Below are 20,109 nucleotides of genomic sequence, written 5' to 3'. Positions count from 1 at the left end.
CTCGGATCAGCTGGAGTCAGTGACATTCTTGGTATCAAAATTTTTTGACCTGCATTATCTCCTGTAAGAATTTGCGCTTCCAAAACATAATGACCAAGTCTTGTTATCATCAATCACGTGCCATTGCACAATCCATTTGCATGGTCGATGTTTCTCAACAACATAACTGGGGTTCCCACCTTCAAATATAATTTATGATTTGGTACCCCTGAACATTGTCAAAAAAGTTGAACACTTTCCCAAAAGAAGAAATAAGCAAAAATACACAAAAATAGAATAATAGTGTAATAATATTATCATATTATTGCCGACCTCTATATTTTTTTTTTCGGCAGTGGTGTGTTATTTTAGTCCTCAATTTGAGTGGGATATATTATTGATGAATGCAACATTTAATTTATAATTCAAATCAATTGTACTGGGCTTGAATATTTTAAAGCCCATTAATTCATTTATAAAAAGAAGTCCATCAAACTATGGCCCATATTATGAAACCTAGACTAATCCTATATAAATGCACTGTTTTATTCATTTCCTTCCGACAATGCGCAACTTCTCATTTTAGCCTCTCATTTCTCTCTTCACTCACTCTCACTAATGATCCTTCTTTTATCTCACACTGATACAGCCTCTCATTTTATCTCAGATGAGTTATGAAACATAAGTGATTTCATTAAAAACTTCGATCATTTCGATCACTATCATCGATCACTATGTAGAACTCACTTCTCTCATTCTCTTCTTATTTTTAATTTTTGTGTTTTATTGATTTATTGCTTTAGATGACTTGTGAAACATAAGTGAATCATATGCCTAACAGGTTAAAAAATCGATTACTATGTCCAACTTGATGTGATCCTCGCCGGTAATTATGGAATTTCACCGGAAAGACAATTAAATACGCACGGAAAACTTGAAAATAAGAAAACAAAGTAAAGGATAAAGGATGGAATTTTGTCCCAAAACCCCTGAATCTATTCTACGTCGTTTCTAGAGAGCAGATCCCTAACCCCAACGTATGAATGATGCAGCAACTCGGAGACGCTGAATGACACACGACGAGGGATGATGAACTCGTCGATTCGTCGATAGGTTGAATTCTTGTTTGGATAATCAAGAAGAATTCGAAACTTGAGAGAGAATAAACTCACAATATTATTATCAAAAATCGTCTACCTTCGTCCAACACAAAACAACCCTATTTATAGGGAACAGGAAACCCTAACGTAAATAAGGAAACAAACGTAAACAAAGAAACAAAGAAACTTGTTCAGTAAGTCAAAAGAAAACCCTAGCGAGAAAAACCATCTTCTCTGGAAAAGCGCAGAGGAAACAAGTCTGCTCTGGCGGAACGATTCCTCTGCTCTGGTAAAGCCAGAGGAATCGAATATTCTCTGGCGGCTCGATTCCGCTGCTCTGGCGAAGCCAGAGGAATCGAGTCTTCTCGGGTGGGACGATTCCGCTGCTCTGGCAAAGCCAGAGGAATCGAGTCTTCTCAGGTGCTCCGATTCCGCTGCTCTGGCAAGGCCAGAGGAATCGAGACTTCTCGGGTGGGACGATTCCGCTGCTCTGGCGAGGCCAGAGGAATCGAGACATCTCGGGTGGGACGATTCCGCTGCTCTGGCGAGGCCAGAGGAATCGAGTCTGCTCTGGAGATTTCGCTGCTCTGGCGATTTCGCTGCTCTGGTGTCTGGCTCCGCTCTGTAAGTAACAAGGTTTACTACCTTTGAGCTCTGATCTGTCAGTCCTTCTCTAATTGGTCTTTTCAGCTCTTGCCTCCAGATTTCTTCCACCAACGTCATTAAATTAGCCTTGAACGTCTTGGCTCTAGCTCTCGTCACTGGACCAACGAGTACGTGTACCGGATCTTCACTCTATGCAGCTTCTGAAACTCGGCTCTGCTCTGCATCCTTGGCTCTGGTCTGGCGCGGAATTCAGCTCTGCTCTGGCGCGAGCTTGGCTCTGTTCGGGCTGCATCATTCCCCTCTTCTTGAAGAGGATTTGTCCTCAAATCCAAATCGTGAATGCAAATACCTGGATCAAAAACAAAAGCTTCGTTTGTTGCCAGAAACGATTTTGACTTCACCATAACTTTTCTCTCTTGTCCATCATTCGTCTTGCCGGGATAAAAAACCAGTTGGTTCGGCTCGAACGTTGATTTTTCTTCAGCTTTGAACATGACAAATTGGTTGTTAAGAATACCGCCATGCTGCACTTCTCTTCCGTACAGCCATGGTTGCTCCCACCATTTATACTTAGTTTGCAACGGCGCTTCATCATAAAATACTTCACATGCATACTTGTTGATCTGCGTCAAAACCTTTGTGTCCAAAGTAGTTGGAACAAATTCCTCAATCACTTTCTCACGTGAATCCTTCAGCAACGTAAGATTGGGCTCCTCGTCTGTAACAGCAACAACCTCTCGATCGATGTCCACCACAACTGCCATTGCTTCGTCGGTCTCCTCCAATTGTGGCCTATCGGGATCGGTCTCCTCATCTGTGAGAGCAACAACCTCTCTATCAATCTCCACTTCAACCTGCATCTCCTGTTTCTCTACCGGCTGCTCCATGGACTTCACTTTATCTGCCTCCTTGTGCCGTTGCTGCAGTTGCACGTGATCCTCATAAATTTGTGTAGGACTAAGGGAAACAAGTGCCAGCTTCTTTTGCTTATACGCGAAGGAGTACTTATTGGCGACTTCATCATAAATAGCTCGTCTATCGACCTGCCACGGTCTACCCAACAAAATGTGGGTCACCTGCATGGGAATAACATCGCACAAAACCTCATCTTCATACTTCCCAATGCTAAAAGGCACTTTCACTTGCGTGGTAACCTCGACGACGCCGGTCTCATTCGGCCATTGCACACGATACGGCTTGGGGTGTTGCACCTCGGTCAGCCCCGATTTCTCCACCATGTATCTACTCGCCACATTCGTGCAACTTTCTCCATCAATGATCACACTGCACAACTTGTCGTGGACAAGAACTCTCGTGTGAAAGAGAGTCTCCCACTGCTCGCTCTCATGGGATCTGAACCCTTGACACGAACGACACGTCTTATCTCGATTGCAACCCTAAAAAATTATCGGAGTGCCCTGATGTGCTGAACTCACACCCTTTGGTCGATGCTTCATGTCTACACTTGGTGGCACCTCCTTTTTCCTGGAATCCATAAGCTTTGCAAGTGCCAAGTGCAAATCCGCCATTGTGAAGGTCGTGTTTGGATCCATGGCAGATGGATCCACTCCATGCGAACCCTGTTCATCGTTTTTTGACATTGTGACACCCTAAAATTTCATTTGCTTGCTCATAGGAAGGTATATGGAAACAAACGTATATGGAAAAAGATAAGGACTGAAACCCTAGAAATTTCGACCCTTACGCAACCCGGAAAACTGATACCAACTGATGTGATCCTCGCCGGTAATTATGGAATTTCACCGGAAAGACAATTAAATATGCACGGAAGACTTGAAAATAAGAAAACAAAGTAAAGGATAAAGGATGGAATTTTGTCCCAAAACCCCTGAATCTATTCTACGTCGTTTCTAGAGAGCGGATCTGATCACTAAATTATTAGCACAAAATACCGCAACTAACACGGTGTAATTGTAGCACAGAAATAGTAACCAGATATCGTATCCACAGGGATTGACACAACGAAACGACTTTATCTATCTCCTAAACAGACTATAATAGTAGACAGGTAAACGAAAGTAGAAGATTCAATTATCTTAAACTAAAACGCAAATAACAATAATTAAAATCACGTAGGAAAAAAATCAAATATTAAAAGCAACTGATCCTAGGGTAGTAAATTCATTAATTAAAGCTATGCAATAAATCTCTTAATCCTATGTACCAATTTAATCCAGTTATGATGAGAGATCACTTAATTAATCAATTACTCTCGCTAGAGCAGCAACGATCGTATATTAGTAAATTCTCTATCTCCGTTAGATCTCAAGAAAATCTATTAACTCCCAATAGCTCCTAAGAATAGCTCCCTATGATCCACCTATCTCCGCTAGGTCTCAAGGTTAAAATCATATCATACATTCCTGAATCCGCTAAACAGTTATCTCCGCTAGGTCTCAAACCGAATAGCTACACATGCAAACTATTGATCAGAGAATTCACAAGAAATTAAGCACCAGGAATTATGAATCATAAACTGGAAGGCACAAAGGTATTAACAAATAAATCACATAAATTCAATCAACTATTTACAAACCCTAGAATCAGCTGAAGGAAACTAGCCAGACATGCTTAAATAAAACATAAACATAATTAAATAGAATGCAATTGTAAAAACTGAATTATATAAAAACCGAATAAAAAAAACTGGAGTAGCGCTTGAATCTTCAATCTTGATCCAAGCCTTGAAAACTAGAAAACAATAAAATTATAAAACTAAAAATAACGAATGCTAAGGTTCGGGTGTTGGGGCTCTATTTATAAGCTTCAGCTTTCCTTCGGATCACCATGGAAGTTGCCATGCAAAGAAGAATTCTAATGGTAATAGAATCGTGTGAAATAAGGCAACTCTCCAGCTGGATGCGCGCTTCTGGAAAACACTCCTACTCTCTCCAACTTCGCAGCTCTCGCCAGAGGAATGGATGATATCTCTGGTACTTCGTCAACGGAATGGGTCGCCAGAGGAATGTCTTCCGCTCTGGCCTTCATCCGCTCTGGCAGCGGGGAAGTGAATCCTCTGGCAGCGCTGGACTCCGCTGGCGCCTCTCTGCTCTGGACTTTAGACTTCTCTGACTCCAGAGAAATGGTGATTTCTCTGGCATGTTGATTTCTCTAGCGAAGTGATTTCTCTGGCGATTCCGCGCTCGCTTCGATTCCTCTGCACTGGAGACTTGATTCCTCTGACTCCAGTGGAATGGTGATTTCTCTGCTCTGGAGATGTCAGTTCCTCTGGAAAACGCCGGATTCATCCAAATTCATCCAAAACTGCATTCTTCCATCTCGAGAGCCTAAATCTCCTGCAAAGCATAAAATACACCATAAACGCACCAAATTCCAGAAGATTATCTTTAAACACGTACGTATAAACCCTTAAAAATATAGTAAATTAAGCATAAATCAGGATCCCTAACCCCAACGTATGAATGATGCAGCAACTCGGAGACGCTGAATGACACACGGCGAGGGATGATGAACTCGTCGATTCGTTGATAGGTTGAATTCTTGTTTGGATAATCAAGAAGAATTCGAAACTTGAGAGAGAATAAACTCACAATATTATTATCAAAAATCGTCTACCTTCGTCCAACACAAAACAACCCTATTTATAGGGAACAGGAAACCCTAACGTAAATAAGGAAACAAACGTAAACAAAGAAACAAAGAAACTTGTTCAGTAAGTCAAAAGAAAACCCTAGCGAGAAAAACCATCTGCTCTGGAAAAGCGCAGAGGAAACAAGTCTGCTCTGGCGGAACGATTCCTCTGCTCTGGTAAAGCCAGAGGAATCGAATCTTCTCTGGAGGCTCGATTCCGCTGCTCTGGCGAAGCCAGAGGAATCGAGTCTTCTCGGGTGGGACGATTCCGCTGCTCTGGCAAAGCCAGAGGAATCGAGTCTTCTCGGGTGCTCCGATTCCGCTGCTCTGGCAAGGCCAGAGGAATCGAGACTTCTCGGGTGGGACGATTCCGCTGCTCTGGCGAGGCCAGAGGAATCGAGTCTTCTCGGGTGCTCCGATTCCGCTGCTCTGGCAAGGCCAGAGGAATCGAGACTTCTCGGGTGGGACGATTCCGCTGCTCTGGCGAGGCCAGAGGAATCGAGTCTGCTCTGGAGATTTCGCTGCTCTGGCGATTTCGCTGCTCTGGTGTCTGGCTCCGCTCTGTAAGTAACAAGGTTTACTACCTTTGAGCTCTGATCTGTCAGTCCTTCTCCAATTGGTCTTTTCAGCTCTTGCCTCCAGATTTCTTCCACCAACGTCATTAAATTAGCCTTGAATGTCTTGGCTCTAGCTCTCGTCACTGGACCAACGGGTACGTGTACCGGATCTTCACTCTGTGCTGCTTCTGAAACTCGGCTCTGCTCTGCATCCTTGGCTCTGGTCTGGCGCGGAATTCAGCTCTGCTCTGGCGCGAGCTTGGCTCTGTTCGGGCTGCATCACAACTCACATGCAAAATATTTTGCAATTTTGAAATTTCTTTGTGATATTTTTTTGGTTTAATGCTATTTTTTCTGTAGATCTATCAATATCTACAGAAAAATTTGCTTACAACCATTGAACATTTTTTTATGTATCTTTAAAATCGCAAGATACATTTGTCTTTTTTTTCCGTGGTTAAATTCTAATTTTTTGTAGATGTATTAATATTGACCGAAAATTTTGCACAAAATAAATATATTGCTTATAGATCTATTGAAATCTACATAGAATATTGTAGATCTATCGTTTTATACAGAAAATATTGTATAAAATGAAGTGGTTTCTATAGATCCTGAAGTTAATAATGTAGATCAGTTGTTTCTATAGATCTTGATATTAATAATATAGATCTATTATTTTATATAGAAAATATTGTATAAATTGGTATTTTTAAGTTAATAATGTGGAGCAAATGTTTTATATAGAAAATATTGTATAAAATGAAGTTGTTTTGTTTCTATAGGTCTTGAAGTATAAGTTATTTTTAGATCTATATCATATATCTATCTTTATTTTTAGATCTATATCATAGATCTATCTAAAATTTTATTTACAGATTTTATATTTTAAATCTTTATATGAGTGAGAAATATAAGTAAATCTTATAACTTTTAACATAGGCTTAAATGTGGAACATGCATAAAATATTTTTAAAACTATTTTACTATTTTTTATACTTATGTGGTATACTTGTTTAGCTCTACATATGTACTTATGTTATCTATTCTACTGAAAAGTAATGCTTAAATCAATGTTATGCTATAGGTTAGTTTGTATTAGTTTGATCTAAGTCTTTATTTTGTTTTCTCTATTATTTATCATGACCAATGGTATGTCATCAATATGGAGTCCAAACACAAAAGAGATGTGCCACATGTTCAACACAGATTCAACATTACATGCGACCAGATATCAAGAAATTCTTAAGATTTGAACATAAGGTAAGTAAAATCATTTCATCCATATGTTAAGAAATTTAAGATTAAAACATTAAAGTAAAGATTATAACGTAACTTCTGAAACAAATAATTTATGTATGAAACAAATAATTTATGTAAAATCCATTATAAGTATGAAATAAATAATTTATGTAAATGATTTTAAACCAAGCCTTTTACCTCTGAACAAAGTAGCACGACAGAACTTGATAATGATACAAACTGGTTCTTTTGGTTTTGTACTAAGATAATCATTCAACTGATCTGCATATTTTCCCCACAATGAGCATGAAAGAGTTTTTTGCCTGTATACATGGAAAAGAAACATAAATATTCGATTTTCATAAAAAATATGCAATTAATGTTTGAAAAATAATTACTCCTGATCTTCAATGACGATTTCCATCAATTTTGTTGGTTTTCCATTTGTTTCCTTCAATTGTGGCCTATAACTTGATACAATGATTCCCATAATATCTATAAAGAGATAAAAAAAAAATATTAGTTATAGTATTGATTCAAACTTGTGTAAAAAATTCGAAATAAATTACTTACCAAATAACTCATCATTTGGAAAATCCTTGATGGAATACACATCTTCAAAGCTTTTCAGATTGTACATCTTGCATGGAAATGAATCATCTTCCAATTGTGTGATGCACGTATTTTTGAAGAGTATTATCTTGAATTTGTTTTTCGTGGTTTTGAATTTATTGCTGTCATGGACAACAATAAAGTTCATCAATGCATACACATTTCCTTGCTGAAATTTGGGCTTCATTGTTGATAGTGCACTTTGTGGAATTGTTGCATGGATTTGATTATCCTACAAACAAAGATAAATATATATATATATATATATATATATATATATCAATACAAATCTATATTAAATTTAAAATTTGACAAAAAGAGTTAAGAGTAGATACTACCTCTTTGTCATGGAAAACGCATTCGTGGCTGTAAACTTCATCGTCGTTGTTATAATATGGGACGTCATAGCTGTGAATCAGCCTTAGCTGTAATGCTATCTTACTCTTTTCCAGCTCCAATTCCTCGATCAAACCAAAAAGAGGAGGCATTTTCGAAGTTTCAAGAGGCGTGGAGAAAGAATGTTGCTGATTCTGTGTTAAGAAATGAATGTGGTGCAAAGTGAATGTAAAATGAATAATATAATTTATAATTAATGTGTGTAACTGCTGCTGAGACGTGTAATCTGATTTGCTAAAACTGCTGCTGAGACGTGTAATCTGATTTGCCAATTATTTTAATTTAATGGCTGTAAATTGGGATATTTGTGGGTTAGTGGAGACATTTTGTATAAATTAAATTGAATCAATCTGAATGTTAGTGGGTGAAGTTTGAAGTTAGTGGAGACATTTTGTACAAATTAAATTGAATAAATCCGAATGTTAGTGGGTGAAGTCTGTATGGGTGAAGAAACAGACGTTAAAATAGAGAATATTCTGTTAAAAAATGATGGTAGATTAATTCTGTTAAACTGGATTTTTATATGATATATAGATTATGTTTAGTGTTTAATTATTAGGGGCGTTGGTATTTTCGGCTCCATTTGCTCTCAACCCTAAATCGGGCTCCCCCTTCCGCCTCACTCCGACGATCTACTTCACCTTCCGCCTCACTTTGGCGATGTGCTTCTACCTCGGTGGTTCCGCCTCCTCTTTTTCTCGGTTAACCTTCTCCAAGTGATGGCTGAAAAATCTCGTCTAGGTGGGTCGATATGCACCGCTGCCCCTCTACAAACCCTAAAATAGCACCGCCTTCGTCTTCAATCAATCTGGTCCCCTATCATCCCCCAATTATCGTGATATGTCTGAGCGGGAGGGGGAGGCGGCCACCGTCGTCAAAACCCTAGATCTACATCGCCCCCTTATTCTAGTCCTCCGTCTTCACTCGCTCTCGTCCCCAGTCACCTCACCCCTTCCCTCCCCCCTTCGCTGTTGTGATGTGTCTGAGCTGTGGAAGGCGGTGGCCCAACTAAAAACCCTAATGAACCGCCGCCCCCTTTGCGGAATGTAGTTGCTCGTTGTTGTCCCCTGTTGGTTGTACGAGCACCGATCAGTACTGGACCAGAGGTGGCCTCCAATCTGACGATATCTCCGACGACGAGGCAGATTTGATGTACTTGAGCGGAGGTTGGGCGGCGGCGATTGCAGAGCTGGAGAAGAAGAGAAGGACACTGGATAAGGAATTAGCTGCATGGAAGGCTTCTATTGTAGAGACGGAGAAGGAGATGAAGGTCTATGATGAACAAAATTCTGAGACCTAGTCATAGAGTACTAGTCAAGAGATATGGTGAGATCTTTCCTAGCTGCGATGGTATTTCTGTTGATTATTGCCTCTATTTCTAAATGATTATTGGTAGGCTTATGACTTGTTGTTGATTATTGTTAGGTTTGGTATATGTTGTTGTTGGTTATTGTTGACTGAAGGATCAGTCAGAAATACAACGGAAGCAAAAGAAAAAGCTGCAGCTATTAGATCCTCCATCGCCTAGTCTACTGAAACTCAGAAAAGGTTCTTAACTGAACAAGAAAAAGAGACTGACCCCATGGCCATGAAACTGATAAAAGTGACTGAAGATCCTGTCACTCCTCGAATTTTATTTCTCTCAAACAACCTCGGAAGCTGGACAACTTCTACGATGAAGATCTATTGATTTCTCATGCAAAGAAGTTCGAGCGCAGTGACTCCTGGATACCAAATGACTTAAACGACTGGTGGGAAGCCACCAAGGAGATCTACACCAAATGGGTCAAGTTTGCAAACATCAGTCAAGATCCTGACAACCAAGAACTGGCATGGAAATACTTTCTCAACTATTGGCCCGAAAGACCATAGATCGAAAGGCTAATTCATGCTGTTAGGAATATTGGCAAACTCCCGAAGATTCCTTTGTTGAAAGTGGTTTCTCCTCCTGATGCAGCCCCAGGTTCGTTGGTGCAACACCCAGTGCATGTTCCTGTTGGCCCAATTACAAGAGCGCGAGCTAAGAAGTTTAAGGGGAGTTGAAGACGAAGCTTGAAGAATTTATATATTTTTATGTCATTTAATTTATTTTTGAATTATTGTTATTTTTATGAATTTTCGAAATTATAGTTAATTAGGGTTAAATTTCAAAATTAGGGTTAAATAAGTAAGGGCCTTGGTTGGCTGATAGTTATTTTTTGAAATTAGGGTTTGTTTTAAGCTGTTTCCTTGTTAGACTACGTTTAGTTTTTGCCTATATATATGGTTGATATGTAGCCCACAAAAATTGAACATTATTTTTATCAAAAACTGTGAGTTTTATTTCTCTCTTGAGAGTTTCGAATTCCTCTTGAATATTCCAAGAGAATTCATCTATCGGCGTAACGGCGAGTCAACTAACCCTCGTTGGGTGTCATTCATCGTCCCCGAGTTGCTGTGTCAACGTCACGTCGGGGTTTAGGGAATTCATTTCGCCTAAATCATTATGTGGGTTAGATTCAGAGGTTTTGGGATCTTCCATCATCTATCGTTCGTTCAGTCTTCCGCTTGCGTGTTCGTTTGAACGGACTGACAAGGATCGTATCATTTGGTATTTAGAGCCAGTCTTTTCGACCAGGTTCTATCTATTTTGAATTTTTTTTCGTTCATATCATATCAGATCTGTTTATAATCAAATCGTATTTAAAAAAAAACAATTTTTTTTCTTTTTTCTTTTTGTTAGATTAGTTTTTAGCTTTGTTTAGATTCAATTTGACTTGAGTATAACTGGAGCCGATTTGACTACATATATGGTGGAAGAGATGTGGAGAATTGTAAAGAATGAGTTTAAGTCTTTCCATGAGAGGTTATATTGAATGGGTCTTATGAAAGAAGAAAAATCTTGCGAGGAAGATTTCGAGAATGCTCATCAACAAGTTTATGGCACCAACAACAACAGCAATCAGCCCCAGAATCAGGGCAATTGGAGGCAGTCTCAACCAGTTTCTAGTGGTTCCTCGTCAAAAGGGAATCAATGAAAAAAGGAGGCGCCGCCAAGTGATGACAAGAAGCAGTCCTTTAGGTCTCGAACAGAGGGTGTGAGTTCAACAAATCAGGGCAATCTGGTAGTTTCCGATGGTTGCAATCGAGATAAAAAGTGTTTCAAGTGTAAGGGATTCGGTCATATTATGAGTGAGTGTCCAAACAGAAGAACTATGATCTTGAGAGATGACGGTGAAATGGTGACTGATGATGAGAAGATCGATCCGGAGATGCCAGCGTTGGAGGCTCTCGACAAAGAAGAGGATGTTGAGGAGATTGTAGCACCCGTTGGTAAGTTTCTTGTAGCTAGGACAGTTTTGAGTACCCCAAACTCAACCCGATGAGAGAGAGCAGCGGGAGACCATCATTCATACGAAATGTGTTGACCAAGACAAGAAATTTGATTATGTTTTTCTCGTGGATACATCTTCTGATTTTGTGCCTGGTGCTACACTTCCAAAACGACCTGACTACCGAACCAATTCGGAGGAGACAAAGGAGTTGGAGAGGCAAGTTAGTGAGTTATTGGCCAAAGGCGACGAGAAGGTGAGTTTGAGTCCTTTTGATGTAGGTGACGCCTTGGATTTGAGGACAAATCCTCTTCAAGAGGAGAGGAATGATGCAGCCCCAGGTTCGTTGGTGCAAGACCCGGTGCATGTTCCTGTTGGCCCAATTATAAGAGCGCGAGCTAAGAAGTTTAAGGGGAGTTGAAGACGAAGCTTGAAGAATTTATATGTTTTTACGTCATTTAATTTATTTTTGAATTATTGTTATTTTTATGAATTTTTGAAATTATAGTTAATTAGGGTTAAATTTTGAAATTAGGGTTAAATAAGTAAGGGCCTTGTTTGGTTGATAGTTATTTTTCGAAATTAGGGTTTATTTTAAGTTGTTTCCTTGTTAGACTAGGTTTAGTTTTTGCCTATATATATGGCTTATATGTAGCCCACGAAAATTGAACTTTATTTTTTATCAAAATGTGAGTTTTATTTCTCTCTTGAGAGTTTCGAATTCCTCTTGAATATTCCAAGAGAATTCATCTATCAGCGTAACGACGAGTCAATCAACCCTCGTCGGGTGTCATTCATCGTCCTCGAGTTACTGCGTCAACGTCACGTCGGGGTTTAGGGAATTCATTTCGCCTAAATCATTCCGTGGGTTAGATTCAGAGGTTTTGGGAACTTCCATCATCTATTGTTCGTTCAGTCTTCCGCTTGCGTGTTCGTTTGAACGGTGACAAGGATCGTATCATTTGGTATTTAGAGCCAGTCTTTTTGACCAGGTTCTATCTATTTTGAATTTTTTTCGTTCATATCATATCAGATCTTTTTATAATCAGATCGTATTTAAAAAAATGTTTTTTTTTCTTTTTTCTTTTTGTTAGATTAGTTTTTAGCTTTGTTTAGATTCAATCTGACTTGAGTATGACTGGAGCCGATTTGACTACATATATGGTGGAAGAGATGCGGAGAATTGTAAAGAATGAGTTTAAGTCTTTCCATGAGAGGTTATATCGAATGGGTCTTATGAAAGAAGAAAAATCTTGCGAGGAAGATTTCGAGAATACTCATCCACAAGTTTATGGCACCAACATCAACAGCAATAAATGCCAAAATCAGGGCAATTGGAGGCAGTCTCAACTAGTTTCTAGTGGTTCCTCGTCAGAAAGAAATCAATGGAAAAAGGAGGTGCCGCCAAGTGATGACAAGAAACAGTTCTTTAGGTCTCGAACAGAGGGTGTAAGTTCAGCAAATCAGGGCAATCCGGTAGTTTCCGATGATTGCAATCGAGATAAGAAGTGTTTCAAGTATCAGGGATTCGGGCATATTATAAGTGAGTGTCCAAATAGAAGAGCTATGATCTTGAGAGATGACGGTGAAGTGGTGACTGATGATGAGAAGATCAATCCAGAGATGCCAGCGTTGGAGGCTCTCGAAAAAGAAGAGGAGGTTGAGGAGATTATAGCACCCGTTGGTAAGCTTGTAGCTAGGACAGTTTTGAGTACCCAAACTCAACCCGATGAGAGAGAGCAGCGGGAGACCATCATTCATACAAAATGTCTTGATCAAGACAAGGGATTGGATGATGTTTTTCTCGTGGATACATCTTCTGATTTTGTGCCTAGAGCTACACTTCCAAAACGACTTGACTACCGAACCAATTCGGAGGAGACAAAGGAGTTGGAGAGGCAAGTTAGCGAGTTGCTGGCCAAAGGCGATGAGAAGGTGAGTTTGAGTCCTTTTGATGTAGGTGACGCCTTGGATTTGAGGACAAATCCTCTTCAAGAGGAGGGGAATGATGCAGCCCCAGCTTCGTTGGTGCAAGACTCGGTTAGGGATGGCAACGGGCCGGATCTGGACCGGGTCTGGCCAATACCAGATCCAGATCCGCGGATCTGAAAATTTTGGATCCAGATCCAGATCCGTCATATCCACGGATCCGCGGGTCCAGATCCATGGATCTAGTGTTTTCAAATTAAATTCAAAAATAAATTCACAAAATCAACAACATTTAATATCCATCATGAAAAATATTGTACAAAATCAACAATATTTAATATCCATCATGAAAATCAAGTCATCAAAATATCAAAATAAACAAATCTCAATGCATGAGTCTACGAGAACAAGTCTTCCCCAATCCAAATTACATTTCCTACGAATAAAAGTCATCATCCATGGCACAGCTACTTTCAACATCATCGACATCCTAAAAAAATGAAGAAAAAAATATTTAGAGCAAAACAAAATGATCTCAATAATAGAAGTTTAAAACATATGTAAATTAATTACCATATCAATAATATCAATTTGTTCTTCTCCATCTTCATCATAATCTTCATTAACTGTGGAACAAGCACTTGTGTCATCCAATTCACCTAAGCCAAAAAATGAAAAATATTATGAATAAGGAATATTGACAAATGAAATGTAAAGTAAGATAAAAATAAATAAAATATAACCTTTGACATCATCAATCATCCAATTTTGTAAACACATCAATGCCTCCACGGTTCGAGAGTGAAGTCGAGAACGTTGAGTACTAACAACTCGCCCACCCGTGCTAAAAGCACTTTCCGAGGCCACTGAAGATACGGGAATAGCAAGAATATCCTTGGCAATTTTCTGCAAAGTAGGATACATTTGATCCCTTTTCCACCAATCAAGAACGTCAAAGGCATCATTCTCGGGTATAGGATCATCATCTAAGTAGTGTTCAACTTCACCCCTCACATGCACCTTTCTTTTCTTTTTTGACCGTTTTACCATCTTCTACTTTCACTTCCGTGGTCTCAACGGCTTTAGCCTTGGTGGAATCATCTTCAAGCACAATCACATTCACAAGTTGTTCAACAAACTCTTCTTCATTCAACTTATTTTCACTCTCCTACAAAAACAAAACAAATCATAAATCTCTAACTTCATAATCATAAAATATGTAAGCATATTCCTCTCTGATAACCTTACAAAATTCATCGTGAAGATGAAAATATAAAACAAAAGCAAAGATGTAAAATATATGAGTATACAGGACATGAAATACAACATTTGGCTTAGTCTAGGCTACTAAACAAGACTATAGCAATATTTCAACATACAGTAAAGCTTTAGTACAATTGCAACAACTCATTTCAATACAAGAGATATCCAGTTAAACCTATCCCACAAGAATCAACTCCAAGTGCATCAAAATCAGGGGCAGAAACGATTCTTTCAGATCGGTTTCCAACGCAACGCTCGGTATATCCAGTTTCGAATATTATGTAAAGTTATTGATGAGCAATTTTGTTTCTCCAGCATGCACAAAACACAAAAGCTAATAGCAAGCTCAAACAAACAGCAATGCTCAAATCAGAATATAATTTTTGAATATAAACATGCTCAAAATCAAAATCTAACCTTTGATTCAGAGCATCCTGTGGTAGACAAGCTCATGGCTGAACGACGGCGGCGGTGGAGTGCGGCGAGCCGGACTGGAGTGATAGTGGCGGCGACGGCAGTGGAGTGTGGCGAGCCGAACTGGAACGACGGCGGCTGGAGTTGCACGAACTGGAGTGTGCTGCACTGCCGCTGCTGCTGGCAGGCGAGCGAGCGCGGCGTGACTCCAGTGGCGGGTGATGGAGGGAGAGAAGCAGGGAGCGAGGCAGGGAGGGCAAGCGAAGCAGGGATCGAGCGGCGAGCGTGACTCCAGCGGCGGGCGGGCGAGCGAATCGGAGAAGACGACCGGCGATGGAGGTGAGGCACGCCGACTGAGGGAGATGGGAGATGGGAGATGGGATTGAGTCTAGGGATGGCAGAGATGGAGGTGCGGCGCGAGGAGTGAGAAGACCGAGAGGGAGAGAAGAGATGAATTAGAAATTAGGTTTTTAAAGTTAATTCTATTTTTTTTTATTTTTTAATATATTTAATATTATTAATAAAATAAATATAAAAAATAAATAATATATTTTTAATTAAATCGGCTCCACGGGTCGGATCTGGGTCGGATCCGGATCTCAAATGTCAAGATCCAAATCCAGATCCGTTTTAGAAAATGAGATCCAGATCCGCGGATCCAAAAAATTGAGATCCAGATCCGTCAAATCGGATCTGGATCAACGGATCTGGACCGGGTCCAGGATCCACTGCCATCTCTAGACTCGGTGCATGTTCCTGTTGGCCCAATTACAAGAGTGCGAGCTAAGAAGTGTAAGGGGAGTTGAAGACGAAGCTTGAAGAATTTATATATTTTTATGTCATTTAATTTATTTTTGAATTATTGTTATTTTTATGAATTTTCGAAATTATAGTTAATTAGGGTTAAATTTCGAAACTAGGGTTAAATAAGTAAGGGCCTTGTTTAGCTGATAGTTATTTTTCGAAATTAGGGTTTGTTTTAAGTTGTTTCCTTGTTAGACTAGGTTTAGTTTTTGCCTATATATGTGGTTGATATGTAGCCCACAAAAATTGAACATTATTTTTATCAAAATGTGAGTTTTATTTCTCTTTGAGTTTCGAATTCCTCTTGAATATTCCAAGAAAATTCATCTATCGGCGTAACGGCGAGTCAACCAACCCTCGTCGGGTGTTATTCATCGTCCCCGAGTTGCTGCGTCAACGTCACATCGGGGTTTAGGGAATTCATTTCGCCTAAATCATTCTGTGGGTTAGATTCAGAGGTTTTGGGATCTTCCATCATCTATCGTTCGTTCAGTCTTCCGCTTGCATGTTCGTTTGAATGGTCTGACAAGGATCTTATCACCTCCTCGACCCAAAGGACCGATCAATCGAGAAATCATAAAAAATGAGATCGACAAAATCTGTAAGATCTGGAAGTTCAATCCCTCTGAACATCAAAAGAGCATCAGTATGGTCACCCTAACTGTGTTCAGTTTGTATGGTCAGAAACCTTAACTAAATCTCCTGTAATGATTCTCTTGTTTTTACTCCTTAACTGTGTACATCAACTGGTGTTTTATTAGTATGATGAGCAATTAATTCTTCATGCCTTATGAATTCATTCTGATGTTGTCTTAGAAACTGCGAGTTAAGAATGAGAAGTCCAACCCAGTGTGTTGGCTCTGAAATGAGTGTTTCAGAATTAAGGTTTGTTGTGCACCCGCAAGCACAGGCTCAGTGATTATCAGTGTAAATATCAGTCTATCTGATATACATAAATTCTCTTAGATCATCTAGGCCAATATTATTCCATCCTTAGCCTAGACCTTGATTACTTGAGAGCGTGTTCTCATTAACCCATTTTCTACGAAGATTGAAAAGAGTGTTTGAGATAGAGAGAGTTCGAGACAATTGTCTGAACTCAGAGTTTCTTAGCCTCCGCAAGCTAGACAAGTGTTGTCTTAGCAACTACGAGTTAAGAAGGAGATGTTCAACCCAGTGTGTTGGCTCTGAAACGAGTGTTTCAGAATTAAGATTTTTTGTGCACCCGCCAGCACAAGCCCAGTGATTGTCAATGTGATCGACTGACCGTGGACGTGGGAACTTATTTTCCGAACCACGTAAAAGTCTTTGGGTTCTCTACTGCTTTCAGTATTTACTTTTATCTACTTGTGCACAAATTTATATTCATACTGAAACTGATAAGTTGAAAAGAGAAACCCTAAAACTGACAAAGTGATTCACTAAAAGGCTATTTCTTAAAAACCGTTTCCGCTCTCTAAGTGTTATCAGTCTAACTAACAAATCTTTGGATAGTTAGTAAGATTTCTAACGCTTCTTTAATTCTTAAACTAAAAAGACTGAAACCCTACGTGAACTATCAGTGTGTCAACACGTTCTTCATACTGAAGTTACAACGCTGAAATACTATTGGTATCAGTCTTAACCCTTTATCTTAACTGATCCTACTTTTCACAAACTCACTTCAGGCAACACTTTTCAGTATCAGTTTAGATACTGAATTCAGTTTTCATAAAAGTTTTAAAATAGTCTACTGGTGTATTTCTCCCCCCTCCCCATACACCAGTTCAATGACCCTCCTGGACCCAGCAATTATTCTTGTTAATCGAAAATTATGGACCTATCTTATACCATTAAAATATTATTAATCTTAAGGTTGAAAAATCGGACAATTACAAAATTAATAAATAATAATGCTAAAAATGTATAGAAATTGAATAAATACCTACAAAAAAATAGGCCATAGTTGAATTATTTGAAATTTCTCATCACCGCTGCATACTCTCTCTCTCTCTCTCTCTCTCTCAATTATAGAACATGGGAGGTAGTTGTGGGAGGTAGGGATGGCAACGGGCCGGATCTGGACCGGATCTCATCAATACCAGATTCAGATCCATTTTTATCTATTAGATCCAGATCCGTGGATCTGGAAATTTTGGATCTAGATTCAGATCCGCCAGATCAGCGGATCCGCGGGTCCAGATCCATGGATCTGCTGTTTTTAAATTCCCATAATCCAATATGCCAAAATGGCTGCCAAATCAAAAACCAATTTGTCAACATGATAAATACATGGCTGCCAAAACCAATCTGTCAACATGATAAATCAAAATGGCTGCCAAATCCAATTCAAAAACCATAAAATTTCGATAAATCCACTAAAATGGTTGAATATAACAAACTCAATCAAAAACCATAATCTAATCTAACAAAATGGCTGCCAAATCAATGGCCGAAATCAACAAATTTAATGGCTGAAATGACTGAATCTAACAAACTCAATCTCTCAAAAATGGCTGAAATCAACAACTTATCTAACAAAATCTAACAAAATCAAAATGGTGCGGCGCAGCGGCGACCGGTGCGTGACGTGCGTCGAGAGAGCTGTTAAAAGAGAAAGTGTGAAAGAGAGTTGGACAGAGAGTAAAAGAGAGAGTGTGAAAGAGGGAGTCGCCGACCTGTAACTCCGCCTTCGCCGGCGAACTGAGAGGGAGGCTGGCAGGGTGAGGCTGACCGCCGACGAATTGGAGTGCTCGGAGAAGGTGGCCGGCGAGCTGGAGCTGGAGTGGTCCGAGAAGAGAAAGAGGGGCGGCGAGCAAACTGGAGGAGGAAGGGCGTGTGCGGTGTGCCGCGTCTGCTGCAACTGCTGCTGTCTCCACCTTCGCCGGCAGCGGGCGGGCGAACTGGTGGGGCTGCGGGCAGCGAACTGGTAAGGCAGCAAGCGGCGGCTGGGCGGGAGTGAGAGAGAGTGAGTGAGGCGGCAAGAGAGTGAGGGAGATTTGGAGATGAACGAGAGATGAGAGGTTAGAGGAGAATTAGAAATCTAGGGTTTCAATTTTTAAAGTTATTCTATTTTTTCTATTATTTTTAATTTTTAATATATCTAATACTATTAATAAAATAAATATAAAAAATAAATAATATATTTTAAATAAAATCGGGTCCACGGGTCGGATCCGGATCTCAAATTTCAAGATCCAGATCCAGATCCGTTTTAAAAAATCAGATCTAGATCCGGATTCAGATCCGCGGATCCAAAAAATTGAGATCCAGATCCGTAAAATCGGATTTGAATCCACGTATCTGGACCGAGTCCAGGATCCACTGCCATCCCTAGTGGGAGGTGAGCTTATTTCACGGAATTAGAATGATGCTTTCGTAGAGATTCTCAAGCATAATTTTTGTAAATTTTGTCCGAAACTCCAACTTTTTGAATTGCAAAAAACCTAGCTAGTGAAAGGGATAGATGACATTTTTGTTGGTGATTTATTTCTATAATTATAAATGAAGAAAGTTTAAATAGAATATTTATTGTTAACGTCCACTAAAGTTGAGTTGTGCCGTCTGATAAATATATATAAATAGACTTGAACATTTATTAGTTCTAAATACTATCAAATTAGTACGCTCATCCGTGCTTTGCACGAAAAATATTAAAATATAATAATATTATTTAAATAAATAAGTATAAATATTAAATAAAATTAAAATATAAATAAATAGAAAATATATTTAAAGTTAAAATAAACACATGAATTCATCTAAACGATTTGATAATGAAAATTAACATTACACATTATTATTATAGAGTATTACACGTCATAATAAATAAATAATATTATCAAGGTCAAAGGTCTTGGGTTCGAGTACCCTGTGACGGGGTCTTTAAATTTATTTATTTAATATTGTTAATTTATCAAAAAAAAAAGTTGTAAATTTTTAGCGAAGAGAGAGAAAATAAAATATTTTAAAGTTTTTATAATTTATTCGTTTTAAATTCATTTTTGATGATTTTTATACCATATTAAATATGTTGTCACGGACTTATATATAATATGCATATTAAATACTTATGCATAAATTAAATTTGAGGATGTTTAGAAAAGAATAAAATTATATAAAAAAGTAGAGATATGAATAGAGAAAAAAATTGGTGCAAGAAGAAAAGAGAAAAGAGGGGGGGGGGGGGGGGGGATGAAGGAAAAAAACTCCTACTCCCTCCGTCCCGCTATTTATGGCTCGTTTCTTTTCGGCACGGGTATTTAGGAGAGCTATATTAGTAGAAAGGTTGTATGGCCCACATGT

The 20,109-nt window shown here is 39.1% G+C and overlaps 1 long non-coding RNA gene across 1 annotated transcript; it reads right to left on the bottom strand.

Moving 5' to 3' along the window:
- Positions 1-13,716: 13,716 nt before the first annotated feature.
- LOC131024398 (uncharacterized) lies at positions 13,717-14,158 on the bottom strand. The gene is made up of 3 exons (XR_009101805.1): positions 14,088-14,158; positions 13,918-14,003; positions 13,717-13,834 (listed from the first exon to the last, which is right to left on the bottom strand). It is a non-coding gene; the product is annotated as an uncharacterized LOC131024398 (long non-coding RNA).
- Between the last annotated feature and the right edge of the window lie 5,951 nt (positions 14,159-20,109).

The sequence above is a fragment of the Salvia miltiorrhiza genome, chromosome 5 (assembly GCF_028751815.1).
Source record: "Salvia miltiorrhiza cultivar Shanhuang (shh) chromosome 5, IMPLAD_Smil_shh, whole genome shotgun sequence".
Classification (NCBI taxonomy): domain Eukaryota; kingdom Viridiplantae; phylum Streptophyta; class Magnoliopsida; order Lamiales; family Lamiaceae; genus Salvia; species Salvia miltiorrhiza.
This window is presented reverse-complemented; position numbering and strand designations above follow the sequence as displayed.